The sequence below is a fragment of the Dipodomys merriami genome, unplaced genomic scaffold, assembly GCF_024711535.1.
Source record: "Dipodomys merriami isolate MVZ:Mamm:240054 unplaced genomic scaffold, mDipMer1.0.p SCAF_8, whole genome shotgun sequence".
NCBI classification, from domain to species: domain Eukaryota; kingdom Metazoa; phylum Chordata; class Mammalia; order Rodentia; family Heteromyidae; genus Dipodomys; species Dipodomys merriami.
The window spans coordinates 42,197,294-42,221,511 of NW_027206401.1; the positions used below are offsets into that span (position 1 = coordinate 42,197,294).

The 24,218-nt window shown below is 34.6% G+C and overlaps 1 protein-coding gene across 6 annotated transcripts in view; it reads right to left on the minus strand.

The window, feature by feature from the left end:
- The window catches only part of Fut9 (fucosyltransferase 9), a 166,668-nt gene that overhangs the window by 67,123 nt on the left and 75,327 nt on the right, over positions 1-24,218 (minus strand). For 5 of the 6 annotated variants that reach the window (XR_011369397.1, XR_011369396.1, XM_070010751.1 and 2 more), the window contains exon 2: positions 11,528-11,616. The gene's annotated coding sequence lies outside the window, so the exon portion shown is untranslated. Of the gene's footprint in view, positions 1-1,028; positions 1,155-11,527; positions 11,617-24,218 lie in introns of all 6 variants that reach the window. The other variant, XM_070010754.1, reaches the window with a different exon arrangement.

Consider the following 24,218-nt stretch of genomic DNA (forward strand, 5'->3'; position numbering starts at 1 on the left):
TAAACCAAAGCACATTGGTTCATACATGCATTACTTATGTTTCCTGTAGCTTTAGTAAATAGTCCTTCCTCTCTCCTCTTAGAATCTATGCTTCCACACTCTGATGTGTTCTACCATTGGGTCTATTTAGTTAGGATATTTACATACTATTTTCCAATTTAGCCTGCACTCATGACTTTCCAGAGAAAGACCAAAGTGGTAAGGGATGTATCATTCACATCACATTATGCCCAGGATATCTGCTCTCAATATGTCTCATCCCTCTCCCCCCCCCTCCTTCTCTCCTTCCCCTTTCTTCCCCTCCTCCTCTCCTTCCCCCTCTTCTGCCTCCTCTTCCTCCTTCCTTTCTCCTTACATAAGGAGAATACACTGAACATTTTTCTTCTTGAAACATCTATGTTTTCTCCCTTGTCTAACTATCTAACCACTTATTAACTTAAGTATTCATTTTATACATTGGATAACTTTTGTCAAATGGTTCAATTATAATTTTCTAAAATTTGGTACTAGGAAACTTTTCATCTTGTCTTTTTATATTTTTGATAGGCCCCGATTCTTTTAAATTTTTGCACATTCCTTTACTTTCTGGCAAATGAGATTTAGAAAGCTCACTTTCATATTCTCTGTTCCAGTCCTAGACTCAGTCATTCTTTCAAAAAGCTCTTTTTCCTTTTTATTGGATCAGTCATAGGGCATGAACTCAGGGCCTGGATGCTGCCCCTGAGACATTTTGGTCAAGGCTAGAACTCTATCACTTTGAGTCACAGGTCTACTTCACGTTTTCAGGTGGTTAAATGGAGATAAGTTTCTCACAGACTTTCCTGCTTAGGCTGGCTTTGAACTAGGATTACAGGTGTAAGTCACCAAAGCCCAAGCATTCCTTTCTCTTTTATTGGAGAACCATACCATAATCCCTTTAATATTTTGAATGGGAAGATAGCAAAAGGTTCTAAGATTCGATTTTTGTGAAGGAATGGATCTAACATTGAATAATACATTCTTCAAAATTAATTAAACAGAGTAAGTACCTGTAGTGAATGCCTGCAATCCTAGCTACTCAGAAGGCTGAGATCGAGGATCATGGTTCATAGCCAGCTTGGGCAGATGTGCGACCATTAACCACCAAAAAGCCAGAAGTGAAGTTGAGTGCTAGCCTTGAGGAAAAAAAAACACTCAGAAACAGCATCCAGGTCCTGTTTTCAAATCCCAGCACTGGTGCACAAATATACACACACACAACACACACACACACACACACACACACACACACACACACACACATGCTCCAATAGTTTGAAAGCCACCATGGTTTACTTAAAGGTCAATATATCCTCCCAAGTAGAAGCATATGTTCATGGAAGGAAGGATTTTTGGTTTTGATAAAGGAAAAGAGAGAGGAGGGTGAGAGAGAGAGAGAGACGAAGGGGGGAAGAGAGACACAAAGAGAGAAGAAGAGAGGGAGAGAGAGAGAGAGAGAGAGAGAGAGAGAGAGAGAGAGAGAGAGAGAGAGAGAGAGAGGGAGAGAGAGAGAGAGAGAGAGAGAGAGAGAGAGAGAGAGAGAGGAAGAATTATTCTTTACATTTTTAAGAGAGATGTGTCTCATAGTTCCCTGCCTCACACCAGCTTAAGTATCCCTTGAATTAATAAGTTCTTGGTAAATATTTGCTGACCATTTTCAGGTGACCATGAATCTAATTTCATCTTTATACACATAGAACACAAGAAAAGGTAAATGTCAATGATTTGTTATCTGTGTCATAAAATTTCCATTTTCCCGTGTCCTATTCTACTTTTTAGGATGTAATCTATGCTCTGTAAAGAGCAAGACCGGTTTGTAAGTCATATAGAAGTTGGTGTTCATAAACAACATTCAAAGTCACATTCAATTGGTTTCTTGTGAAATTACTTAATAATGGTTTTTAGTCTGAGAATAAGATTATTTCTTTTCTCTAATTGTTTTAAATCCCAGAATACCCTTATTGTGTCCTACACAGAATATTGACACACTTAAGTGATTCTCTGTATTTTTTAAAAAAAATGAAATTTGTTCTCTCATGAACTTAAAAAGCATCAACACAGCATACAAGCACTGTGAAGTTTTCCACAATATGAGGTAATTCTTAATCTTCTGCAAATCATTTACTGAATACTCAGTGTTCTAAAGGACTGCTAATTATTGATACATTAAGAAGTGTACTGCAATGAAAATATGAAGCACAATAAGCAAAACAAAATTATTTAATAATCACAACACACAGGATGCAGTTTCCTGTCCAGGCTAGACTCCAACCATGATCCTCAAACCTTTGCTTCCTGAATAGCTAGGATGACAGGCTTGAGCCATCAATGCCCATCTGTGTTCATTTTTAATACTAAGGTATTACTGTATTTATCTGAATTCATCTTCTGTTACTATATCATATATTGCATAGGCAAAGCTAAAAGGCTAAATCTTTCAATCTACTCAACTAGAAATTATAAAGTTAAGGTAAATTGCTTTTTAGCTGTTTGCTGATATTTCAGTGACAACATACTCATGTAGTATATGGATATGATTTCTACATATGTCCAATAGTATCTCATCAATGTATTTTTTAGATAAGAGGAAGACAAGAAAAATCACCAATTGATGAATAAAAGTTAATCTAGAAGTGATTATTTTACATGATTTTCTCTTCACTGCTTTTAAAAATGATTTTCATTAGAATATAGCAGTTGAACACATGCATACAATGGATTTTGATCCAACTCATTCCCTCTAACTTTCTCCCTTACTTCCCTTCCCTTTATAATCTTAAGGGATCCTATTAAATACCTTCACCTCAAAAAAGTTGTGTTTCATGCAGAGAGCAGTAGGCCTAAACCAAGCAAGCCATGAAACGCATCACTGAGTTAAAAGTCACTAGAGGGAGATGGGAAGGAATAAGAAGGGGAAACAAAGGAGGAGGCAACAATGCTTGATAAGAAATGTACTCATTATCTTGCCCATGTAATTGTGACTCCTCTGTACAGTATTTTCACAGTAAAAATGTTAAAAAAAAAAAAAGAAGAAGAAAAAAAGTCACTAGATGATGCTTTTAGTCTCAGAGAAAAATGTTTGTTCTTACATTTTCATTTCCAAAGGACTTTTTTCTGTCATTAACGCTTTCATTTTTTAATTGTGGTAAGAAGACACAATAAAACATACCTATTAGAAATTCTAAGGGCAAAATACAGCATCATTAATTACGGTTCCAATTTTGTTGAGTACTACTGAAGACCTCATTTTTCCTGCAAATCAGAATCTTACTAAACATCAACTCTCCACTTCACTGCCATTTCTTTTCAACAGCTGGCATATTGCTGAAGAGAAGAGCAGTTTAATTTGCTGTGTAGATCCTTACATGGTATTCTTACTGTTCATTATCTATCTTAAATCTTGATGGTCACGATTGCCTTTAAAGTTGAAAAATGATCAGAATTAATTAGACTGGCTCGCAACTAGTCTCTCTAGCTTCAAGTAGTCTGCATGGTGACATTAATGTACAACCTCTGGCATTCACTTATTAACACCCTTCCCAGGGGCATAGTAACCTTCACCCATTTATTTCTAATCCAAATTAAATATTGTCCAAGACCACAACATTTTTTTAAAAGAAAACAACAAGCAGTAGCTATAGAAATAACTCTACTAGCCCACATTGTCAGTGAATACATACATCATAATATGCTTATGTTTGAATATACTATATATACTTGGATTTTTTTTGTTCCTGAAGAAAGAAGAAACATATCAGCCAATACACACCAAAGATGTTTTCTCTTCCCCAATCTGCCATTCACGTTATGGAACATTCAATAATGCCATTTGGTAAATTAAATTCACCAATAATTTTATCTGTTCTCTTTTCAAACAGCATATTATTTCTGAACTTGTAGCAGGTTGTCTCAATAATACAGTGTCTTCTACCTTTTTGATAATGGCATGAAATTTGAATGTGTCATGCAGCTAATTTGACAAGGTTACATAATAGCACTGCACTGAGGACCAGGAACAAATGCATTGCAGTTGGTTCTACACAACAGAAATGGATATTTTACCATAATTTAGTTTACATTTTCTGTAAACAAATTAATGAATATTAATGAAAGTTAAAATGTGTACACCAAAGGTGGGAGGTAGTAAAGTGCAATGGTCATACACATTGCTGTGGAGATCAATTGGTCTTGGTTATTTTCCAGCTTTCCAAGGGCTTTTGACATATCAGCCTCCTGAGTAGCTAAGATTATAGGCTTGCAATACAGGTACTGAGTTGCACATTTTATTTTTTATATGAGGGACTATAGATTTTGAAAATAGTTTTAATAAGTGATAAAACTGTACTCATATAAGAAATCAGACAAAATGCAACAAGAGTGTATAAATGAGGACTGTGTAATCCTTCCCACAGAGCTGTCAAGCCAATAGTTGTCAGTTACTGACCATTTAATGTGAGACATTAAGTTCACTTATGAATTATGAACATTGATTCTAGTAACCACCGAAGGAGACTGGAGTAGCATTTATAAAATGAGTTTTATAGGTGGAGATGTACAATTTTCTGTGTTTGCTTGAACTAAGGTGTCTCAGTCCCTGAGCTTAATTCTTAAACTAAGGTCTGAGCCTGACACTTACAAAGTGAATTTAAGATAGGCTTTCTTAAATTAAAAAAATAACATTTCAAATGATTGCAATAATTCCAAATATTCTTTTCCCTTTCCAGGTTTACTGTTTCCCAGTACTTATTCTTAGCTGAGTTCAGTGGCCTAAATAAATTCTACGAAGTACAAAAATTTATCTTCTGAGGAAAGTTAATTAGCAGTTCTACTTCTCTAGGGGCATTGCTTCTTGGAAATGACACTTAAAGTTTTGACTCGGCTACATCATTTAGTATCTGAGTGGGAGAGCAAGCATGCATGCATGTGCATGCGCACACACACACACACACACACACACACACACACACACACACACACACAGAGTCCTTAAACTTTCTAGATGTGCAAGAATACTAAAAAAGTGTTCTGAACCAAATAGTATGATTTTTTAAATGTATTGTTTTGCATTTCTGTTTTGAATTTTAGGAATGAGGAAAAGATTTTTACTTAAGGCAATTTTTCTATATGAAATTTGTCAGGGTATGGCAATTGACAATACCTTTTAAATTTTAAAGTATCTTTTAAGGTATCTCAAGATATACACACAAAATATTTTCTCATTAAAATGAATCTGTAAGTCACCAAAACACACAAAATAAAGTAAAATTGAATAAAGTAAATGGCAGGCAAAGGTAGTCAGCCTAACACAGCTCCATCAGGCTAACACAGCTCCATCATTCCTCCTTCTTGAGGGCCTAATCCCAAACAGCTGGAAGCTTCATTGTGGAAAAAATCTGTGAAGATATTCTCCAATATTATACCTCCTGTCTAGGGTAGGAGGAGCTTACATTAGCTCATTTTCAGACTTGTAATTGCGTGTTAGGTAAGAAATGGCAAAAATGTAAGTTCTTAAAACTTTAAAAATCACTTAATTGTCTAGCATTATGTTGAATATTAATGTATTTTCTTACTTGAAACATTGTGTTTTGTGTGTGTGTGTGTGTTTGTGTGTGTGTGTGTGTGTGTGTGTGTGTGTGTGTGTGTGTGTGTGTGTGTGTGTGTGTCTAGAACTCAAGGCTCGGGCACCATCCCTTTGCTTTTGTTTTGTTCAAGGCTAGCTTTGTACCATTTGAATCACAGCTCCACTTCCAGCTTTTTGGTGGTGCATTGTAAATGAGTCTCAAGGACTTTCCTGCCTAGACTGGTTTCAAGCCATGAGTCTCAGATCTCAGCTTTTTGAATAATTAGGATTATAGATGTGAGCCATTAGACCCCTGCTAAATATAATATATGACTTTTATATATTCTTTTCCTTTCTCTTCCCCTTCTCTCCCTCCCTCCTCTTTTTTTCCTCTTCCTCCCCCTGGTGCTCCTCTTACTCCTCTTCCTCCTCTTTTGTGCATATTAAGTAAGCTTACTGTTAGTTGACCACTTGGGTTCTTAGAAGACAGGTTCTACTAATAAGCTCAGGCTCACCTAGAATTCATAATGCTCCTAACTCTGTCCCCCAATTCTAAGATTATAGGAACCAACCATACATTTATGTTTCTGGGTACATTTCTATTTTTAATTTAATATTTGTTTTTCCAAGAGGAGGAAATGACATCTAAAATGTTAGGAATTCTAGAACATGCTTTAGTTGAGATAAAACTTTTTTTGAGTAATAGGGTAAAGAAGAAAGATGAATTTTGTAGGTTCCTGTGGTGTCAGCAAGTAACATCATGTAGGTTTTCTACTTGTTCCAAAAATCAAGTGATGTCAATATAAACTTGGGAAAACAGTCATCATGGGCAACATGGTGTTTTGTTAGAAAGGATGGAGAGAAATAGAAATGATAAATGGCTCTGTTTGCTGCTGTTGGATTTCAGAGAGATTCTGGGAAATTGAACTTCAGAGACTTGTTCATATAAGACATGAAGACTGCAATAATACACTCTTCATATGATCATGGTGGCAGTAAAAAAAAAAAACAATGATTCCCATTGTTTATTGACCTGTTCTAGGCAATTCAGTACATTTTCAATCACTTCCCTTCCTCATTCCCATATAACAGAGAAGTAGTTACTTGAGAACAATGAGACATTTTCTGTGTAATAAGGTGGAGGAGAAAGATGGCTTTGGTAGTTTCCATGATAGCTGCAAATTAATTGGAACCCTTTTCTCAGCCTTGATATCCTGGAAGGATTCCTGAGCATGACTCCCAGGAGAATTAGGGGATGAATGTGTAACAGCAGCAATTCCTCAGGGAATTAAGGAACACACATATCTGCTCATCCAGAGCAGTGGAATGAAAATATGCTGTCCTCCTAGAACTTCTTCTTCAGAGGAAGGAATTTTGGAAGAAATGTTTGACTTCCCTCTTAGAGTTCAAAAGCTGAAGAATGATTTGAAACAAAGGGAATTGGAGGAGGGAGTGTACCATCTCTGCACTTGTGTGCATAGCTTACTAGTCTGTGTTCACGGATAATTAAAGTGTAGGTATGGAAACAAGGAAAACAACGTTGAACAGTAAGAAAATCAAGACAGTTTTCCAGATGTTATTTGTACAAGGGTAAATAGCTGGAAGTTTTGTCATTCATGATATGTACTACTTATTTCGGTGTTTTATGTTTTATCTTTTTCTTTCTGGTACTGGGCATTTCTGCTCAAAGTAGCTACACAATCACTTGAGTCACATTTCACTTCCTTATTTTCTTTCTGGCTAATTGGAGAAGAGTTTCAAGGTTTCATCATCTGGGGCTGGCTCTGAACCAAGACTCTCAGAACTCCATCTCCTGAGTAGCTAGTTAAGGAGTGAGCCACTAGCACCCGGATCCACTTCTCTTTATACAAGTGTTTTTTTTTTTTAATAAAATTTACAGTGCAAAAAATAAGTTGTGGTGATATTTTAGAATTAAAGAGAAACCGCTCATAGAAGAAAAAAATAATGGTAATAACTCATTTGCTTAGCCAGGGACTAGGGTTTGCAATATTGAGTGCCAACCTGTCTAATTATAAGTCCAATATATTGAGGTTGATGTTATTATTCACCAGTCTTTACATGCAAGGGTATTAGCCATGCTACACCAATTTCTTTAAAGGAGTTACTGGACAATTAAAGTTTGAAGAATTTCTGAAATAAGAGTCCAGAACAACAATAGAATAGTATTGGCACAATCAGATCAGCCAAATTGCAAGGATTCACACTGATACTACGTAAGAGGCAGATTTAGCATTCACCAGAAGGATGACTGCTTTTTCTAAGTTTGAAGGCATGTGCATATAGTTCAATTACAATTGTTTATAAAAGAATACTTTAGAATATTTCCCTTAGAGGACAATTATTTTGAATCCCTTAGAAAAGAACATGTGCATTCAGGCTGGGTACCCAGATTAGTAACAACTGATGTGTCTGAAATGTTTGCACAGGCTCCTTAACCACAGTGAACCTGAATGCTACTTTGATGTCCAAGAACCAAGATATCTGCCATCCTGAGAGGCATTTTCTCAAGGCATCGGTGCCTATGTATTTTTTCAAGCAATTCATGGAGTCCTAGTTACTGTGTTACTGAAGCATTCAAAGTGAATTCTCCAAGAGCATGGTAAGTGGTATAATTAATGAGACATTAGCATTCACACCAGGTTTCATTCTTCTTCCATCTTTTCTTTCTTCATTAGGAAACAGCTCTTTTTTTTATCTAATTGATGTAACTTGTGAATCTTTAATCTATTCATTATAGTCTTTTCTTCTCATCCATAGTCTACCCTCATAAAGTTCCATGTCCTCTAGTCAAGGACCACTTCCTACTGTATAAAGAATGCTCACACAAACACTGGGACCCTGAAGCCCTTAGATTTGCAGTCCTGCCCTGGCTACTCTTAAACACATTTGCCCTGACTGAAAAAAAATGGGTTCCAAGGTATTTTGTTTAGAAATTCAGTACTATGAATATGTTAAGCACCTTTTATTTGCTAGCAGAATACAAGGTCAGCTTAGTTCAAAAGAGAAATGCCTTCATAATAACACAAAAGAATACATTTGAATGACCTCGTAAATGAAACAATAAAAATAAATAAAATGAAATAAGCCTTACTGTAGAAACAAGAGTTCTAATGGGGAAAAAATCAGTAACAACTCAAAAAATTGTATGCGGTAAGGAAGGAGAGTGGAGGGTATTGTTTTCAGAGCATATACAGCTGAAATTAAATGAAATTTAAACATGGGACAGACCAAACTGATTTTGTGTGTGTGTGTGCCTCCTATGTTTATTGTTATTATAATTCGAAGATAGAGACCATCCTGTTATAGAGACCATCATTGCTTATACTCTTTGCACATCCAAGACGACTTTCAAATAGCCTAATAAAAGTACATTCAAATTACCTAAGACAATAAACTCCAATAAAAATTGGCACTATAAATTGGAAAGCAATAGGTAGAAAGCTTGATTTATTGATAAGTGAGGGTATACTATATATATTCTACATATATGGACTGTGCATTATGAGATCACTCTAACATAAAGGAATTGCAGGAGATAACAATAAATTAATGCAGAGATTAAAGGAAAAAAAATATCCCACATCCCACACGTGGGTAAGCTTTGCTTCATAAATTGAATCCATTTATTTTCAAATAATGGGTGTCAGTTGAACAAAATTATACCAGGAATGATTGTTTTCTAAGGAAAGATAGGGTCAATGGTTTGGTAAGATAAATGATCATCTCATAAGTAAAAAAGAAATTACTTCCCATTTTATGATTTTGAAGGGTTCTCATATATCCTATTAGATGTTCCTAAAGTAAAAACATTTTGGGATCTCATATAATGCATATTCATTAGCAAGAATGATTTTTAATATAGTAGCCCAGTGGAAATTCAACAAAAAATAGGTATTTAAAGTGAGCCTTTGGGCGTAAAAATAAATAACATATAATCTCCCTGCTGTAGAATTATATAACTAATAAAGGTTCTAAAACATGAATAATACTTAAAATACATTGTATTATTATGTCATATAAAGTGGGCAATTCTTATCCTGCTTTTATAGACAATTCTGGCCACATTATTGATTTTACTCTTAAAATATGGCTATTTTTAAATTGAAGTGAGGAACTAACAATGCTTCACCAGTTGCCTATATGTGTATATAACCTAAAGTTGGCATTACCAAAGTATGTTGAAACAAATGAACTACACAAGGATTAAAACTAAACCACAATTTTGATTAAACAGTAAGAGTTTTAACAAGTCACTAGAGTGAAGAGACAAAATGGGAAGAGAAAAAATTTTCTATCTGACACAGGATTAACAACCATAAAATAAAAAGAACTCTCAAAAGTAAACTTCTGAAAAACCAAAATCCAATTAAATGGGAAAATGAATTGCACAAAAACTTGAATAAAGTAAAATGGCCAATAAATGAATGTGTTCAACAGCCTTGGCCACAAAAGAAAATTTATTCTCACTGCTATCAGAATGGCCATCATCAAGAGTACAAGCAAGAACAAATACTGTCAAGGATGCAGGGATAAAAAAGTTTTACACGCTTGGTGTGAAGGTTAATTAAGGAAGCCAGTGTGGACATTGGTATGGAAATTCCTCAATAAAGTAAAAATAGAACTACATGTTATCCTGAGATTCTCCTCTTGGCTTGTTTGTTGATAATAGCTTATATATCCTCAAGCAGAAGCTCCAGCAGGAAAATGTCTGAGAGAATCAAGAATAAAGAATTCTAGGTGCAACTTGGTTCTTCCAAGTGTTTAGGGATTCCCCCAACCATGTAATAAATAGTAAATATTTATAATTAAAAGATTCTGCTTCATAGTTACTTGTCTTTGAGGCAAAATGACTTGGCTGTCTCTTTGCTGTTTGCTGTTCTTATGATTTGGTACTTAAGGCTTAGCATTTCTTTTTTTCTTATCTGTTTGCTCCTAAAAACTGTTATTTTTATTTTTAAATTGACACATAACATAGAATATGTCCTTGATTAATGTTCAAGGCAGAGTATGTGTTTTTGTCTCCTCAAAAATTTATTATTTCACTATGACTAAAGTATCAGTAATTCTTCATTCAAAACCAATGCATTGTGTCCAGTCTTAATCTCTTTCATTGTTTTTCAGTAATATGAATATGTCTCTGCCAAGCACACATTTCAGATTTTTTGACCTACTGTTTGTATACATAATTACAGACCATAATTTATGTGTTGATAGTATATAATTAAAATTAATTGCTAATATATAATAACTAGATGTAATAATTATAAAATCATATTCGATCAATTATAAGTAACATATAAATAACTTGGTATACATATTACCTAAGCAAAGTTAAACTTACTTCAAAGCATAATTAATATATATATATATATATATAACAAATATTGGAAGAAGCTGACATAAGCTTAATAGTACAGAACCAATTATAGTTTGAAAAGATACTTTAGAAGAAAGACAGGAAGAAATGAAGGGAAAAGAGAAATAAGTGAAGTAAGGAAGGAATGAAAGAAGAAAGGCAAGAGGCAGGCAGGTAGGCAGGAAGGTGAATAAACAAGAAGTAAAGAAGTAAAAAAGAGGACATTTAGGAATTTTAAATACTAAATTTGTATGCCTTTGCATGCTTATATTTTTCTAGAAAACTAACAAATGATATGGAAATCTCAAGAAATTTAAGTGCAAGACTTGTGAGTACTAATTACATTTTAGTATGTTATCATCTGATCATGATGGACAATTTTTGAAGCTTTAAGTACAGAATTAAACTAAATTTCTGGACCTTGACTTCAAGATTAGGCAATTTTATAAATTTTTCTATATCTCTGCTGAACTTCACCTTGTAATTTTCAGAAACATCCTGTTATTTGTAAGTTCTTAAATGATTGCTTTATTTCCCCACAAGCAAGTTGGCTTAAGAAAGCAAATACTCACAATACAGAGGACATATCATGGAAAGCACAGAGACGGTTGTTAAACTACTCCTCTGTGTTGCCAAATCTTTGAGGTTTTACATTCTAAACCTGTTAGGAAAGAAATAAAGAAATACATTAGCTAAATATGCTATGTATATTAGAATAGTAACTAAATAATAACAACAACAGACCTAAAGTAAATACACATTTTGCAAACTTGAAAATTTTTGTAGGCATTATTTTTACCTGTTTTTCATTCATTTATGATTTTTTTCAATTTTTAGGAAAATATATATACTAAAGGCAATATTAAAAAGGTAAAGTTATACATGGTGATGTACATCAGTAATTCCAGCATTTAGTAGGCTAAGGCAAGAGGATTATGACTTTAAGGCCAGCTTAGGCTATGTAATTAGACCTTGTCTAAAAAATTAGTCAATGTTGTAATCAAAAATCTAAATTACTCATAACATTCAAATACATTTTATGCTGTCTATTTTCATGGTTTTCACTTATAGAAACAAAATTAAGTAAAACAAAGTTACAGAATTGTCTGGACATTTAAAATTATGTGGACACTTAGGAAAATAAAGATTAAATAATTAAATTACTTGCCTAAATATCTATAATTTTATGTTGGTATGTGGCAGTCAATATGCATAATTAGTCCAAATGAAAGCATTTTCAGATTTCCTTGAATTATCTATTCTATAATAAATGATGCTTCGATTTAATATAAAATGAAAAATAAGTACATTGACATTCATCATCACAGATAGGACCAAATTTAAATTAGAAAATAACATAAATTAAAATAGAGAGCAGATCTATTTCCCCTCTAAGACATTACCCCTTAAAACTGTGTTATATGCATCTATTTCCTGCCCAGAATGTGTTTTCTCTCTAGAGCAGACTACATTCAGTCACATGTAGCTGGAAGTTTCCAAATGTATCTGTTATCTGCCCCACATTTAATACACACACACACACACACACACACACACACACACACACACACACACACACACCTACCTTTGTTGCAATTCTATGAACCCCAAACAGCTGAAATTTTTTCATCCTTAAATCAGTAAATTTTAAAGTAATTTTTGGTGAGTTTACACTTAACCTTGGATTATGCTCAGTAGAGAATGAAATTAATTTTCCAACCAATTTAGTAATACCCTCCCATAAATTACACATACATACATACATACACACACTTATTAGTTTTAAACATCGTTGAAAAAATACTGTCTTGGGAAAATAGAAGTGTTATGATGTAAAAATTGCATCTGATTGTTCTCTTTCAAATATACAAAATGATCTAAATATATAACTTTGTTTATGTTTTGTAACATTATCTAGTGTTTTGTAAGGGTGTGAAATTATCATATAGTCAATACCAAAAGGTAGGTTTTGCTTTCCTCATATTTTGAGCTTTTGATAATTCAAAGAACTAACTGATATTTGGAGAATGGAATGGAATGTATGTGGCTGGTGGTTACATCCAGATAACTTCAAAGTGTCTCCTATTACTGATTATAGTTTTCATTTGCACATGGCATCTTGGGTTTTATTCACAAGACTGTTTATGCCTACAGATCTACTTACAGGAGTGTTAAAGCTCCAGATTAGAAAATGAGTGAAATGTTTTGTAGGTAGTAAAATTTCTTTGTTGAAACTATGTCTATCTGTGCTAAGGTCTATAACATGAGCAAATCCTCAAATATGATTCTTTGTATACAAAGTATGTGATATATTGTTTATAATTCCTGACATAAGGATTAAAACATTTACATATAGAGAAAGGAGTAGTAGCTTTAGAAATGCCTAATTAGGGAATGGGAGGTGTGGCTCTAGTTGTAGACCTTGAACAGTTAGCAAAGGAGCAGTACTGAGAGCTGAAGGTGCTGAATTCATGCCCTAGTAGTGGCACAAGAAATAAAGGATGGAAGGAAAGAAGGAAGGAAGGAAGGAAGGAAGGAAGGAAGGAAGGAAGGAAGGAAGGAAGGAAGGAAAAAAGAGAAGAAGAAAAAGAGACAAGTAGAAAAAGTGAGAAAGATAAAGAGACAAAGAAGAAAAAAGAAGAAAGAAAGATGAAGGGAATAAAGGAAGATAGGAAGAAAAGAAGGAGAGGAGGAAGGAAAAGAATGTCTAATTAAGGGATGTTCAGTTCCTTATCTGTAATTCTGATGAGAGAATACTACAGTGATTAATACCATGCCAACACTCAGTACACAGTATTAGGGAAGTATGATCTTTGGCTATGATGCAACATGGATAATGATCCAGAGCAGAGTGACCACTATAAGAACTACAGATTAAAAAAAAAAAGAATATGATGCTGTAATTACCATTTAAAGGATCATTTAAATGATCTGTAGGTGTTAAAGGGAAGACAATATTCAGACCAAAGGCTGTTTTAGTAGTTGAGTTGAAAGAGGATGGTTTTTACATTGCTGGCAGTTGTGATAGCAAATATGTTTAAATTTGATGATATATTTGAATAAAGTATATGATTCTGATTGATTAATTTTATCATTTCATATATGAACCTAAATCTTGAAAGATCATTATAAAATTCCTTTTGTAGCAAAGTTAATTTGAGTAATAGAATCAGGTCTTTTTAATTAAAAGTCTTCAATAAAATTTCTCATTTTAATGAAACAAATATATGTTAAATTTGATTGTCATATATTCTTCTTGGAAAAGAAGGCTCATAAACGTAATCTTTTTCATCAAATAAAATTTTCATTACACTTACAGCAGCATGAGGGGATTTAGTTTAAGGTATAAATCATAATTTACATTCTATGTTTGAGTTATTTTGCCTTGAAGGCTTGAAGAGTTTTTATTTATTTATTGTAAAGGTGATAAAGAGGGGTGTGCAGTTATATAAGTAGGGAAATGAATAGAGTATATTTCTTTGTAAACACTGCTACCCTCTCCCTCATTTCTCCTGCTTACCACTCCCCATGCCCTCCCTATCTTGTAAAATTCATTTCCAACAGTGTCTAGTGGGTATCATTGTTGCATTAGTTCATCCTTTATCCTGCTATTTTTGTGATTCCTTTTCCCTTCCATGGATCAGATAAGCTTATATACAAGAAAAAGGGTACATAAAACTAAAACACAAAGAAAAGCAGAAATAACTGAATACAGGACATAATAAAAGCCTCGTCTTCCAATTCTTGGAATCCATTTTTATACATTTAATTATATATAGTTCTATGTATATATGGTTCTAGCGATTGGGCTATTGTGATCCTGTGCTAAGAATATCATAGATGTAGTCTAATTATTACAAATGAGGGAAATCATGAAACCTATATTTCTTTGGGCCTGGATTTCTTTGTTTACTATTATTTTTTCCAAGTTTCCATTTCTTTATGAATGGGACAATATCATTCTTTCTGATGGGCATACAAATCCATTGTGTATGTATACCACATCTTCTTGATCCATTCTAGAAATCAGGTCTTTTTTTTATTGTGAACATACTGTACAGAGGGGTTACAATTACATGGGCAAGATAATGAGTACATTTCTTATCAAGCATTGAAGCCTCCTCCTTTGTTTACTCTTCACATCCCTTCCCAGCCTCCTCCCGTTCCCCCCACCCAATCCCCCCCCCCCCACCAAAGTTGTAAAGTTTGTTTTCGACATGACAGCTTGTACTTCTTGTTGCAACGGGTCCACCAGTATTCTTAAACGACTTGTTTTTCCCCTTCTCCTCCACAAATTATACCAACATCAAATATAGTGAAAGCAGGGGTTATACTGTGGGGGAGGGACATACAAAGCAACAAAGAGATAATATTATAAATGCGTTAGAAACAAATTCATGAAAGAAAAAAACATTTAAATACATATCTAAGGGTTCATTTTCCTAACATCACATTATCTGACCTTTTCTGCTTGACTCGTACATATACTAGATATTGCAAATAAGGGAAACCATGGGACCTATGTAGAAATCAGGTCTTATGCAGGATAGTTCATTTAATTTGGGTAAAACTGACCATGGGGGGAAAATACAGACACACATCATTTTTACATAATTTTCTTTCAATTACTATCAGACTAGTTGACCAAATATGCTATAAATGATTAATTACAACAAATATCTGACATATAATGCAAAGAACAGGGGAATAGAAAGATGGAACATCAATCATAAAATAAAAAATTATAGCATATCAAATAATCTTGGTAGAAGCATCTTAAATATATTCAAAACTTACTTTCATTAATAAGAACATGCTCATTAGTTTAGTTCAGCAGCTATGTTTAAAGTACACAGAATTTTAGACAAATAATAAGAATTACTATATGGAGTGAAGCAAATAAATTTGCTGCCAAAAGAGATCAAAGGGGCAATTACTATGACTATAGTTTAAATACATTGAAAAAATTATCATAAAGGGGTTACAGTTAGGGGTTATGTAAGTCAGGTCTTGAGTACATTTCTTGTTTAATACAATTTTAAAACTTCAGAATTGCTAGATTGGACTTCAGGATCCTTTTAGATCAATAGAAAATTTCTAAATGTCTACTATGTCACAGAGAGCAGTTTTCTGACACATTTTCTCTGCCCATGAAAGGTTCACAGTATAAGAGTACAGTATAAGGAGAGAAAGAGCGAAGAGGAACTTTGTTCAAAATGTCCAGCTGGGGACACAGATGTAACGGCATTCCATTTTACTTGTCAGGGTTTAATAGAAAATGTGCAGTACAAGGTGAAGGCTGAAGGATAATCAGGCAGTTCTGCATGAACTAAGATAAGCATGGCAGGGATAATACAGTTTGGGAGTAAAAAGTAATCTATAGTGGAACAGAGTGACAGGAAGTGTGAAAGAAGACAGAGGATGTGCAGGAGGCAGGTTGGGTAAGCAGAGGACTGGAAACTGTAAATCTCATGGTCATGAGAAGAGCCTGAAACTCTCTGAATGATAGCAGCTGATGATAAAATAATAAAACAATACTCACTGCATAATGTACTTTAAGGGTATATATTGATGTCTGTATTATAAAGAACAGGTAATTAAGGAATGCATATAAATATATATTCACACACACATATATATATATATACACATTTATACACATGCACACATATGCATGCGTGCAACATATATATTAATATCTATACCTATATATAATAGCTCTATATTTACAGCTACAGTCATATATTCTCATACCCATGAGAATGTCTACAAGGTGACTTTATTCCTATTTATATCTGAGGGTTACATAGAATACAGAGAATGAGGGATTTGAAGTACAAAGTGATCACATGATTTGTCCATGTTTATCCATTTTGTGAGTGATACAGTAGAACAGGAAGCCAGCATGGTTGATTGTAGAGCCCTACTCTGTCCCACTCCCTCACCTAATGTGATCCATACATAGTTCTCTCTCTCATTGTCTCTCTCTGTCTTTGTCTTTGTCTCTCTCATACAAAAAAGAAAAGAAAATCACTTACAATGCAAAAATGTTGGTTTTTCGATTCATATTACCTAAAACATTAAATAATAATCCTGGACCAGGGCTGGAAATGTAGTAGAATGTGGTAGAATGCTTGCCTAACATGCATGAAGCCCTGGGTTCGATTCCTCAGTACCATATAAACTGGAACTGGTGCTGTGGCTCAAATGGTAGAGCTCTAGCCTTAAGCATCAAGAAGCACAGGGACAGTGCCCAGGCCCAAAGTTCAAGCCCAGGATTGCTCCCCGCACCCCCCAAAAAAAGAAAAGAAAAAATCCTGGACCTAGAAGCATAAAGCCAGATCAGGAAGAAAGATTGTGAGACATATTTGGGACTAGATGATTTAAGAGTCATTTTACTTTGTCCATAAGCAGGGAAAGAAAGGACAAAAGGAAGGAAGGGAGGAAGGAAGGGAGGAAGGAAGGAAGGAAGGAAGGAAGGAAGGAAGGAAGGAAGGAAGGAAGGAAGGAAGGAAGGAAGGGAGGGAGGGAGGGAGGGAGGGAGGGAGGGAGGGAGGGAAGGGAAGGGAGGGGGAAAGACAAAAGGGAAGAGAGAGGGGAGAGAAAAAAAGAGGGAGAGAGAGGGAGAAGAAAAGAAGAAAAGAAAAAGAAATGAGACAAATGGAGAAGTCTATGATTTCTACTATCTTCTGTGTTTCTTGTTGATATTCATTTTCGAATCTGATAGTCTCTGGATTCCCTTCCTTTACCTCCTCCTCAGCTGTTTTGGATAATCTCTGCGGACTGCTATGGTGAAAGTGAATGTGTTGCTGCAGAGGCTGGGAAACAGCTGAGTTGGCCTGTTGATGAAGTGTGGTCCTGGATGAGACAGACCTTTCTCTGCTGAATTACTGTACAAGACACTGAGGGCCATTGTCAAGCACCAATGTCTGTAGGATTGAAAATGGAGTTACATTTGGAATACAAGATAGTAAATTGTTGTAAAAATGTTTTAATTGATTGGTTTAAACTCATGCATATTTACTTATTTATTCAGTGAAAACACTTAATATAGCTTTACTGTCTTATGTACCATCTTGTTATAATTCAAGGGGTTCTTCCCAGACATTTGTGGTTGTCTATTCCTGATTAACTCAAGAATAAAATGTGTATTCTTTAGTGCACATACAGAAAATCTTTTACAGAATATATGTTTTTCTAACAAATGTTGGAGAAAACAAATCACAATTGTTTTTGCTTAGATGTTTAGAGAACACAAATCTTGTGCACTAAAGCCAGTGATAAAACTTTGAGATCTAGCAGATTAAGTAGTAAAGTCAAGATTGTTCTCACCATAGGTAGTCATATAATTTCTGTTGTACAAATTCCACTCAATAATGGGTTATAGTTTGCCAAATAATGTTTTGGTTCAAAATGACTATTTTTAACTTGCACTGCTAAGGATTTAAATGAGGTTTGATATGTCTGTGTTTGGGGGGTGGTTTGTAAAAATGAGACCTACTTCACTTAATATAATTTTTTCCAGTTCCTTCCATTTCCTTACCAATGGGGTAGTGTTATTCTTTCTAATGAAAGCATATCACATTTTCTTGATCAATTCATCTACTGAGGGGAATCTGGGTTAGTTCCATAACTTAGCTATGCTAAATAATGCTGCATAAACCTAGTTGTGCTGGTAGCTTTAGTGTGGCCTTGTTTGTGGTCATTTAGGTAAATGCACAGAAGTGGGATTGCTGGGTCATAGGGGAGCTCTATATGGAGTCTTTTGAGGAACCTTCATACTGCTTTCCAAAGTGGTTGAACAAGTTCACACTCCCACCAGCAGTGTAGTAGTGTTCCCTTTTGGCCACATTCCCTCCAGTATCATATTAAGTGAATGAAGCCAGACCCAAAGAAACATAGGTACCATGGTCTCCATTATTTGTAATAATTAGTATACATCTAGGACAATCTTAGCAGATGAACAGAATAGCTCAATAGCTATGAATATATGACCATATAAGATGATGTTAAGTGAAAAGAACGCTAAGACATGGACACAAGAAGTTTTTCTTTGTTGTTGTTGTTTTTAATGTATATGTGATTTCTTTTTCTTCTTGTGTTTTGCCCCCTATGGTTTATCCCCTGTTGTCTCTGTATTCAATTTTGGTACCCTGGGTATTGTATATGTTTATCTGAACTAGGGAAGGAAAGGGGAACAACAAAATGGTGAGACAAAGGAACAGAGAAACTCACAGACAATATGTTGGAAATGATCTGTACAACTTGGGGAGGGGATGGGTAAGGAGGGAGGGAATAAAAGGAGGGGGTAACAAGTTAGACAAGAAATGTAATTGTTACCTAACTTATGTAACTGTAACCCCTCTGTACATTACCCTGACAATAAAATTTAAATTAAAAAATAGAAACTGTCAAAAAAAAGTTGAGATCTAGTAGCTACAGCCAATAACCTGTTATGCATGTCATACTTACATGGTGCTTACATTTCTGATCATACATGTTAGAGCCCTCTCTGGAAAGATCCCAAAATCAGAGATAGGAATTAAATTGCTATAAAATGCTCTTGCAGCAATCATCCTTCACACATAGGGAGAGATGTCTTCTGAGATCAGAGATGGAAGACAGACAAAGGTCAGTTGATAGTTTTCCTTTCTTCCTTTCTTCCTTTCTTTCTTCCTTTCTTTCTTTCTTTCTTCTTTTCTTCCCTCCTTCCTTCCCTCCTTCCTTCCCTCCTTCCTTCCTTCCTTCCTTCCTTCCTTCCTTCCTTCCTTTCTTCTTTCTTTCTTTCTTTCTTTCTTTCTTTCTTTCTTTCTTTCTTTCTTTCTTTCTTTCTTTCTTTCTTTCCCTTTCCTTTCCCCTTCCTTCCTTCCTTCCTTGCTTGTTTGCTTGCTTTCTTTTTTGTCTCTCTCTCTCTTTCCATCTTTCCCTTTTTCTTTGTTCTTTTCCTTTCTCTTTCCCTTTTGCTTTTTCTTTGGACATTTTATTTTTAATCACCTAGTTTTTTGGATGTTTATTCATAAACTAATATGTTGAATTAAAACGCCTTTGTACAACAACTTACAGATAATGAAGGGATACATTAAAATAAAAATAGTGTTTAATGGGGGTAATTGAGACAGGATAAGGAAAATGATTTAGATAAGCTTTTTCTTTTCTTGAAATATCCTATTCTCGTCCTCTAACAAAAGAAAAGAATGAAGGAACATAGAGTAATTTCTGTCTTTCTCTTGGACTCATGAATATTTGTTGTCTTTGGATGGGCTCTCTGGCTTTATCTTTTCTCTTGACCCTACAATTACTTTTGCTAAAAGCTGAAAGTATTAAACATGTTCTCCTGGTGTAAGGCAGAACCTAGAGATGGCCAATGTTGAAAATATTAGGACCTACTGGCTTTTCACCTTTTAATTAGTTTCTCTTCTAGACACTGCTGGCCAATGTCTGTAATCCTGGCTACTCAGAAGGCTAAGATCTCATGATCATGGCTCCAAGTCTTTCTGGGCAAAAAGTTTTTGAGATTCTTTTCTCCACTTAACCATCAAAAAGTTAAAAATAAATACAACATTTAAAAGCTCAGGAATAGCATGCGTTTGCACACACACACACACACACACACACACACACACACACACACACAATCATATACAACATACAAACATTCTAAACCCAAAGCAAAACAAAAAATAACCCACCACCATCACCACCACCGTAACTGAAAAACCAAAAAGAAAAAGAAAACCAAAACCAATAACCTGGTTTTTCAAGCCTTACAAAATAAATTAGTGGCTTATGAAAAACCAGATTGATGGAACATGTTTCCAGCGATGCTGATAAATAGACATGAGGTGGGATTCTGAATCTGTTTATCAAACCATCCTTTTACCTATCACAGATTGCAGATTTTTAGGGAGTAGGATGTACAAAATTATAGTTAGACCAGTTCTAGAGTTTCCAAAGCAGTTGAGAAAAATGGGCAATATAAACTTATTGTGAGGTTTAAGTGGTTTTAAAATACATTACTGAGTATAAATTAAATGACAAACATTTCAATGTATATTTAAATAATTAAATATAAGTATAGATTTTTCATTTAGTTCAAAATATGCTTGGAAATGAATGACAAAAATAATTTTAATAAACAGGAGCTGGGAATGCAGCCCAGGGATAGATCGCATGTTAGTCAGATTGAGGTCTTGGGTTCAAAAAACTGCACGAAAAATACTAAATAAATAAATAAATAATACAATTAACAGCAGTAGATTTTGTTTGCCATTAACAAAATCCACTAATTTCTAGAAAATTTTAAGTATATGTTTTAATATCACTAAATTTGTCTCTTTAATTTTAATAATACATTTATTCCTTTCTAAAATTATATTTCCACTGAAGAAGGATTTTTGAAAATTCAGAATTTCTTATTAAATTCTGTTTCTTGGACAAATAATTTTGTGAGAGAGAATCCATTCCAATTTTAGTTGCAACTTCTGTATTAAGTATAACATTTTGTGTTGACAAATTGACTTTCAAATAAATAACATTACTTTAAAATGTGAAATATGTTGTATTCTTTAGAATGTGGAACAATTTTACCCAAAGGTTTATTCTGAGTGCAAACAAGCACAATGTTTGCATAAAATGTGCTTATCTAGTTTTGAACCATTGCAAAACTTGAATTTCAGCATTTTCATAGTTTAATTAAAACTACCACATTCTACTATCCTTAACCCTTCATGGGAGAGTTTTCCTCAATTATGAACAGGTACTAACTCTACTAAGCAAACACAGAGAAATACTGAATAATTCAAGACTCTTTTTGTTCAAATTCACATTTGAGAAACATTCAGAAAGGAAGAAAACCCACACCTACTAAAATTATTTGGATATACTTCTTTTCTTACCAAACTTTTGGATCCATGCCCTTACTTTTATGCAGGTCCTTAATGCATGGAAGATGTACAGGAAATATGTATATTTAAATGTTAAAATGGGAATAGTAAAATGAAACAGGAAGCCATTATTTATAGAATTTTGTGCAAACAAAACATTTTTATTATTTTTAAATAAAAATGAAAACAAAAGTCAGGGACAAAGAAATAACATAATCTAAAATGTTTTATTCAAGACCTACTAATCTCAATTCTGGGTCCAAACATGGTAGTGGTGTCTCAAAGGGACTCCTACATTCCTCACTATTTACAATAACTCTGTAATATACCCATTTTAGATGCCTCTCAATGGATAAATAGATAAAATAAAATTTGGTCTGTATACATAATGGAATGCAATAAACACTTTACAAAGAAGGAAATTCTAGCTGGGTACCAGTGCTCACACTTGTAATCCTAGCTACTCAGGAGGTTGAGATTTGAGGATGGAGGTTGCAAGGCTCCCCAGGCAGAATAGTCCATGAGACTCTTATCTCCAATAAACTACTCAGAAAAAGATGAAAGTGGTGCTATGACTCAAGTGGTAGAGCTCTGGCTTTGAGCTTAAAGAGTCTCAGAAACAGCACCTATGCCCTGAGGTCAGCTTCAGGAATGGGGAGGGAGGAAATTCTGTGGCTCATGACAACAGGGATAGACTGAGGACATTATGCTCAGTGACATTTTAAAGTGAGTCTAATGGAGAGTAGAAAGGTCGTTAATAGATGGTGAATTAGACAGGAGGACTATGATTTAGTATTCTATTTGTTTTATATAAAACATTATTAGTTATCCTAATTTAAAAGAATAAGTTCTTGAGATATTTTTATTTTCTGATAAAAAAATAATGGTTAAAGATAAAGGTAGGCATCAGTAATATCTTAATCTTAGCTACTCAAGAGGGTGAGATCTGGAATACTGCTATTCAAAGCCAGCCTAGGCAGAATAATTAGCTAGACTCTGACTTGAAAATAACCATCCAAAAGCAGAGCTGGCAGTCTGACTCAAGTGGTAGAGGAGCAACAGTGGCACATGCTGAGCAAGTGTTCAAACCCCAATACTTCCATAAAATGAGAAAGAGAGAGAAGGTGATAAAGAGAGAGAAACAGAAAGAGGGAGAGAAATGTTAACAAAATAAATGAGAACTTTTGTCAATCTCTAGTGTGCTCATTCGTTTATTTTCATTGAAAATGTTATTTCTTTTGTAAAGAAAAAAGTGACTTTTCTTTTTTTCATATTGGATTACAGAGAAGTTGAATCAATTTTCACTGAACCTTAGCATTTTCAAATGAACCAACAATTTCAAGAGGATTTATTGGGATCCCATTGACCTTTCTAGTGTTGACTGCATAAAAATCTCAAGGGCTAGCTTAGAGTTCAATTAAAGATTGCACATAATGTCCAAGGTCATTCCATTCTCCTTCCATTGAATTTTTTAGTGTGTAGTACAAAGTAATTACTCAACCTATGTGCACAGACACTGGGTATTTATTGATGAGCCTCTTTTAGGAAGTTGGCTTTGACAAAAAATGCATCTGTGTTTGTCTCTAAAAGGCAAACACAATATAAAGAAAGACATGTTAAATTCTGAATACTTATAAATTCCTAAGTATCTGGCAAGGAATGGAAAATTCAACGTATATTTAGAGTACATACCTATCCAAGAACATTGTGATATTATTGTACTTTTATTATTTTCGTATCAGTTTAAAGGAGGAACTCCAAGTATTGAAAACTGTTTTCTCTTAAGAGTATTAATAAGATGCTGTTTCTGATACTTTAAACAGGAACCCAAAGGTAAGTATAAAAAAGAGAGAAGAGCCAGGTGCTGGTGGCTCACACCTATAATTCTAGCCACTGAGGATCACAGTTCAAAGTCAGCTCAGGCAGGAAAGTTTGTGAGACCACCAAAAAGCCAGAAGTAGCACTGTGGCTCAAGTGGTAGAGCACTCACCTTGAGCTGAAGAGCCCAGGGACAGTGCCCACAGGCCCAGAGTTCAAACCTCACAACTGATGAGAGAGGGGGGTAGAGAAGAAGAGAGAGTGAGAGAGAAGGGAAGAGAAGGGAAGAGAAGAGAAGAGAAGAGAAGAGAAGAGAAGAGAAGAGAAGAAAAGAGAAGAGAAGTGACCAAAATAGCATACACAGTTTTACTTTTATAAGAATAAGTTTATCTTCTGGTTACAAAATCGAGGAACATATTCCATATGTGCACGAAGCTAAAATTGTTAAGGTGATGTAAGTGAGACACACGGAGAGGCTCTGCTCTCTCCATTCCCTGAATTGTTGTGAGTCATTTTTGATGGTTTGCTTCCTGCAATATGTCTAGAGAACACTTGCAAATTT